Here is a 7102-nt window from a genome sequence, read left to right on the forward strand (position 1 = left end):
CTTTTTTTATTTTTCTAATTTCAATTTTCATATTTATTTTTCTAACAATCTTTAAGACTTTAATACGATTTCATATGGGAATTCACTTTAAGGCTGTAATGGTGGACAAGAGAATGATAGCAAGTTGCCACCATAATGCATCCTTTTAAGTTAGAGTTTGAAGCAATAATTAATTTGTGGTTAAAAATAACAAAAGATGTTTGGTCTTCGATTACTAACACAAGTAAGCCTACTATTTCTTTCATTCTATTGCATGAATCTTATTTTATGTTATCTATATTGCAATTTACTAATTTATTTATTCCGAGAGTTGCAGTGAAATGGATGAATTTTTTTAATGGCAAAATGAATTTTCTTTTAAAGGCACAATCAATGGCTAGTTTATATGAGTTTTCTTTCAATGCAAAATCAATGGATGGCTATGCAATTAATATATGTATAAAATGAGGGTTTCCAAGAATGTATTTCAGTAATTAATTTTTTTTTTTTAAAAACCTACTAGAGGCAAAAGAAAAATGGCAATATTTGACCGTTTATATATAGGTGACATTAGCCCATTAATGCCATTTGCTCATTGACAAAATACGTGGTAATTGGTCAAAGATATCATGGTTAGGGCATTAAAAAAGTTATTAATCTGATTTTGATCAAGAATATGGTTTTAAGTATGAGAGAATAAATTTTCTCTAAGGAATACTTGAATTTCTCTACATTACCAAGAATTTAGGCAATGAAAAGTGGATAGCTATCAAGATTAATTTATTATCAAATGATCTTATAAGTTTGCTATTTAATTATGCATTTATTGTTTATAGATCATTTACGTATTAGTCATCGTTGTTACAAGTAAAGTGAAAATTGCTAAAGAAAAAATTTGCATCACTACTATCATGTACAAAGATGATTATTCATGAAGTATAATACCTATAAGTAGTAGCACATGGCATAAAATTAAAAAAAAAACATAAATTCCAAATGATATATTATTATCATGCCTATAAACTTTAAAGAAAGTAATTATGTGAGTAGTAAAAGATTTTTAGAAATGTAATTTTTTTTAGTAATTTCATTAAAAATGATATTTTTTTTAATGCGCTTCAGCGCACTCAAACCCACATCCTCCTGCATTAGTAATAATTCATATGCTAATTAAGTTAAAACTCAATCAACTATAAAAAAGTAAATTTAAAATATCAAATAGTTAAATAGTTGGAGGCTCCCTAATAATGTAATAATAATATTATAAATCCACCAAATAATGAAAAGATGAATGAAAGCGCATATTAATATATACAATATCTTTGTAGAACCCATATTTTGCCCGAGCCTTAAAATAAATAAACCAAATTTTGAAAAAAAAATAGAAAAAATCAAAATGCCCATTAAAAGTCCATTTACAAACAAAGCTACCAACCCAATTATAACCCAAAAATTAAAACCTAAAAGAAGCCCAAAAGCTTAGAAACCCTAGCCCACAACCTATTTTCAGAAATTAGAAACCCTAGCCGCAAGCCTCAACCACCCACTTCCAACCACTACCAAGTGGCACATGCCTCCACCACCGTTTGCCTGCCATACAAGAAGAAGAAAAGATAGCAAATATATATAATAAAGTTTGTAAATGGCTATAAAAGCCATACTAGAACCGATTGTAAGAGGGGGGGATCGATGGTATTTTGAGGAAGAATCGATTGTATTTTGGGGAGAGAAGAGATTGTATTAGAGGGAGTTGTATTACAGAGACTTTTGAGAGAAATCAAAAGGAGAAAACAAGTTCAAAAGGTGTTTGTCCTTATTTTTATTTTTTTGATCTTCTTTCTATTCGTTCGTTTTATCTATTTTACAAATATTTTTAACAAAGAAAAAACTTGTAAAAAATATAAAAAAAGGGAAAGAGGGAAGGATCTTACCGGTGTTCAGTTTTCCAACATCGTGGACGACCGAGGAAGCCACCGCCGAGGATCGGTGACCGGAAACCGAATGGATTCTTGAGTTCTAAGGTGCTTCTCATTAATTTTTGAAGGTTTTTGGGTCATTTTAACCCCAAATCCGGGCTCTACTCGAGAAGAGAAGCGAAAAAGGGCCTCGGAAGATTTTTCGGTCACCGTGGACGGCGGCGCTGTCGTCGGTGGCCGGTGACCGGCGTGACGGTTGATGGCCGGTCAGATGACCGGAGGAGGGGAAGGGTTGAGAGAGTTGAGAGCCTTCTCTCTATTTTGAAAAATGAATGTAGGGTGGTAAGGTGGTGTTTTAACTCTTTTTTTTGTTTTTTTTTTCTTAAAAGAAAAGGTTTTTTTATGATAAAAAAAAGAGAAAATAAAGTATGGTTTTAATTAATAATAAAAACAAAATAGTATGGGGGAATGGTTTTAATTAATAATAAAAACAAAATAGTATGGGGGAATAGTTTTAATTAATAATAAAACAAAATAGTATGGGGGAGTAGTTTTAATTAATAATAAAACAAAGTAGCATGGGGGAGTGGAATCAACTTTTTTGCTTGGGACCATGCATGTTACCTTTAATTAGGTAATTTGCGCAATTGATCCCCTCCTTTGTGCTAACCTTCAATCGGGCCATATTTAAGTTTTATATTATTTTAAATTGGCCCTGCAGTCTGTGTGTTATTTCAATTTGCCCCATTTGCGTGGTATTTTAAGATTTGGGGCATTTTTAATTTTAGATCTCGGATATTTATACGCAATTAATTTTAGCCTAAAATTTTGTTTCAATAATTTGTTTTACTTGTAAGTTATCTCTTGGATTTTGTTTCTTCTCTCAATTAAGTTTCAGTTATTCTTTTTAGAATAAACATGTTTCTACATATTATTTTGATTTCATACTTTTGTAATTATTATTTTTCTCTTTTCTTTTTTTTTTCACGTGCATACCTGTTTATATGAAATACCTTTATATTATTATTACTACTATATGTATATATTTATAATATTACTAATAGTTTATTTTTTACATTATTATGTATATACCATGTAAATATTTTAATATTATATTATGTATACATTATATATATAAATATATATATATCTTTTAATATTGTATTTTTATTGTTTTGCATATGCCCTAATATTATACCGTTTATATTTTTTTTTATTTCCCATATTATCTTACTTTATATATTTTTTAACTATATCATGTATATGCTACTACTATATATCTATTTATGTAGTATTGTTAATAGTTGTTTCTAATAGTATGATTATTTCTAATATGAATATATTATGTATTTACCTTCAATATTATATATCGTATATTTCTAATACTATTACGTTATTACTACTATTATACTATTATTATATTTTTACCCATTACTCTTAAAATACACTTGTTTTACCTTTTACTCTTCACTCACTATATATATTGTTTACTTATCTATATATTCACATATATATATAATTTCACACATCATTCCAAAATTTTTATTTGTATTATTACTATTAATATTATTATTATCTTCACTGTACTATCATTCTTTAGTCTTACATAATGATTGTTTATTTATTACTAGTTTTTTTTAATCTCGAATATTTCCTAGCTTATTTGTTATTATCTTTTTATTCGTTTTATTCATTTATTTGTTACCTCGAAATAAGATTTTTTGCAAATAAGGCAATGCTTGGTGTTTGGAAATTTCGAGAAAGCAGTGCCCTAACTTATTGGGTTGCCACTTTTCTCGTTGAATTCGAATAATTAAGTACCCTTTTAAGTTTTTAGAGGTTTTCTAAATGCAAGCCACTATCTTGGAATTTCAAAGCAATATGTCTTAACTTATTGGATATAGCGTTTTGCTGTTTCGAGATAGGAATTTCAAAAAAGGGATAACTTAATGTCAATACCTTGACGCTAGTGAATCCCAATTTTCAAAGTTAAAATATTTTAAAGAGGACTACATCTTAAATTTTTTTTTCTTTCGACATTAAAGACATTTGATAATCAATTAGGTACCAATTTTTAGGCGTTACGAGGGTGCTAATCCTTCCTCGTACGTAACCGACTCCCGAACCCGTTCTTTTATTTCGTGGACCAAAACTAATGATTTTAAAATAAAATGTTTTAAAGGTGATCCAATCACACCCAAAAAAATTGGTGGCGACTCTCGCTTTCGTTTTTTAAAATCGATTCCCATTTTCCAAAACTCGATCTGATAATGGTTTCGACAATCTTGATTATTGAATTAAACATTCTTAAAAAGAAGGTATATTTTGCACATGATAAGTGTGTGAATTTTTTTTTGTAAATTAAGAATAAATTAAAGAAATTATATATGCACCGCCATAGTGTAGTAAAGTTTAGAATAATTTTACAAACAAAATTATAGAAACTAATAATTTTAGTTATATTATTAAAAAGGCCATTTAAAGGATTAGAGTGATGGCCTTCTTTATTTATTTTATCCAATTATACTAGAAATTGTATTCAAGTTGGATAAAAGTTAGGAAAATAGAATGGTAATAATTTGTTTTAAGGAGAATAAGAGTTGTGTTCACAAACAATGCTGACTATTTCTTAGATACGATGTCTAAAAGTGTGTTTTAAAATTGAAAGTTTGGACATATTAGACTATAATTAGAATGAATTTCAACCCTATTATTTGACATCGATAATGGGAACTTAATTTTTAATTAGTAACGTTTGATTTTAAAGTTCAATGAGTAAAATAATTTATCGTCATGTGTTTGTGATGCACTAGCAAAACACATTCTAAAATAAGTTTGGTAGAGACTAGTGTAGTCCATTGCGTATAGAGGATGAGTTTGAATATTCTTAATTAAGTTTACTAATTACAGTCTAAATGTTTAAAACAATATAGACATCAAAAGAACTCTACCTAAATAAACATAACAAGTGGCGATATTTCAACAAAAAGAGTTGTGATCTCTCTTATAAATGTTTATTATGAACAAGATAAGCACATGACTATAATAATGCTAAAAGTAAACAACCTTTAACAAAAACATAAGAAAATATTATGTGTGGTGTATTTTTACTTCTAATACTTGGAGTTGTGGTTCAATCCTTAGATATCAATAACTTGATTAGAATCTTGAAATACATCCACTAATTGATGGTTCAAATTGTTGGTTTTGCTAATTTTAATTGTTGAATTTTCATCAGTAATGTAGTGTTTAGAGTTTTTTTTTGTCTAATTATGAATTTCACCCTTCTATTTTATGAAAAAAAAAAGTTAAGCTTTTTACTTTAATTCATTAGAATTTAATCTTTGTACTTTACAAAAAAAAAACTAATTTTAAAATAATTATTAGAATTTTTAAAATTTTAAGATACCAAAATTAAATTATAGATTCTAGAAAGGTTAAAAATTAATTTTATCATTATATTCAATTTTAATATTATAATTATAAAAAAACCTTCAAAAATAATTTTATCATTTTGAGATTGCATTCACCCCTCCGTCTCTTTATAGGCTTAAATTACAAAATAGTATCTAAATTATACTCTTTTTCTCAAATTGGTACCTGTAGCGACCTAAAAATTTGGCAATAGGCGCTATTTGAAATGATTATTGAAAAATTAAAGTTTCAAATTTTATTTACAAAAGAGGAGTCGCCACCGATCTTTTTTAGGTGTGATCGGACACCAAATAAAATCCTTTTTTAGAAGAATTTTTTTTAAACTTTTCTAAAAAAAAAGAGACAATTTTAGGTCCACGTCAAAATCCAGAGAAAATTAGGGTCCGGGAGTCGGTTACGCGCGAGGAAGGTATTAGCACCCTCGCGACGCCCAAAATTGGTATCTCGTTAAACGCATGTTGTCTTAATTTTCAAAAATACGAGTTCCATTTAATATTTAGTCGTGATCCGATTGAAATACGAGAACCCCTTTTTTTTTTTAAAAACACACGAGAATTTTGAAGCGCGGTATTTCTTTTTTAAAACGAAAGTTTTTTTTTAAAATACGAGAATTTTTGAAAACACGAGAATTTGTAAACACGAATATTTTAGAAACACGAAAATTTTTGGAAAAAAACGAAATTTTCTTAAAACACGACTTTTTTTTTTGAAACACGGGAATTTTTAAAACAAGACATTTTTTTTGAAACAAATTTTTTTCTTAAAAAAAAATTTTAAATACGAGAATTTTTAAAACACGAAAATTTTTAAAACACGGAAATATTTTTTTTAAAACACGAAATTTTTTTTTTGAAAACAAGAAAATTTTTGAAACACTAGAATTTTGAAAACACGAAGATTTTTGAAACATGAGAATTTTTAAAAGCACGAGGATTATTGAAAGCACGAAGATTTATAAAAAAACGACAATTTTTGAAATACGAGAAATTTTTTAAACGCGAAAATTTTTTTCAAACACGAAAACTTTTGAAAACGCGAAAATTCGAAAATTTCTAAAATACGAGTAATTTTTAAAGATTCGAAAATTTGAAACAAGAATTTTTTTTTAGAAAAACGTACCATATTTAACACGAATCGATGATATTCACCCCAACATGGCAATGAAATCGACGAATTAGTGTCAAACCAATTCAATTTAATATTTAATCGGGTTGTATTAAAACACGAGAAAATTTTTTTGAAACACGAGGATTTTTGAACATTTTTTATTTTTAAAACGGGTCCCGAATTTAACATAAGCCATCGATATTCACCCAACATAGCGATGAATTCGGTGACTCGATGCTAAACCGATTCGTTGCCTTATTTATTAAAATTATTTAAAATAAAGTAAAATTAAAATTTAATTAAATTGTAAATATAAATACAAAAATATATAAAATGCATAAAATGCTAATAATATTAAAATGAAATAACATAAAAATACGAGCATTAAATTAAAAGAGAAATAAATAAAATTACCGAAAAATCTAAAACACGAGCTTCGCCGAACGGGTTGCTAAAATTGAACCCCCTTTTTCTTCTTTTTTTCTTTTTTCTTTTTTCCTTTTTTCTTTTTTTCTTTTTTCTTCTTTTTCTTCCTTTTTTTTTTTCTGCTGGGCTGCCTTGTTGGGCTGGCCTGCGCGGGTCTGCTGGCTGGTGGCCTGTTGGCTGCTTGTTGGGCTGCTGGAATTGGGCCTATTGTTGGCCTGCCCTCTTTTTTTTTGTGCTGC

At 28.0% G+C, this 7102-nt stretch overlaps 1 long non-coding RNA gene across 1 annotated transcript; it reads right to left on the reverse strand.

Moving 5' to 3' along the window:
- Positions 1-1224: 1224 nt before the first annotated feature.
- On the reverse strand, positions 1225-2228 carry LOC107935903 (uncharacterized). Its single transcript, XR_001694300.2, has 2 exons — positions 1911-2228; positions 1225-1569 (listed from the first exon to the last, which is right to left on the reverse strand). It is a non-coding gene; the product is annotated as an uncharacterized lncRNA (long non-coding RNA).
- Positions 2229-7102: the final 4874 nt, after the last annotated feature.

Source organism: Gossypium hirsutum, chromosome A10 (genome assembly GCF_007990345.1).
Source record: "Gossypium hirsutum isolate 1008001.06 chromosome A10, Gossypium_hirsutum_v2.1, whole genome shotgun sequence".
Lineage (NCBI taxonomy): Eukaryota > Viridiplantae > Streptophyta > Magnoliopsida > Malvales > Malvaceae > Gossypium > Gossypium hirsutum.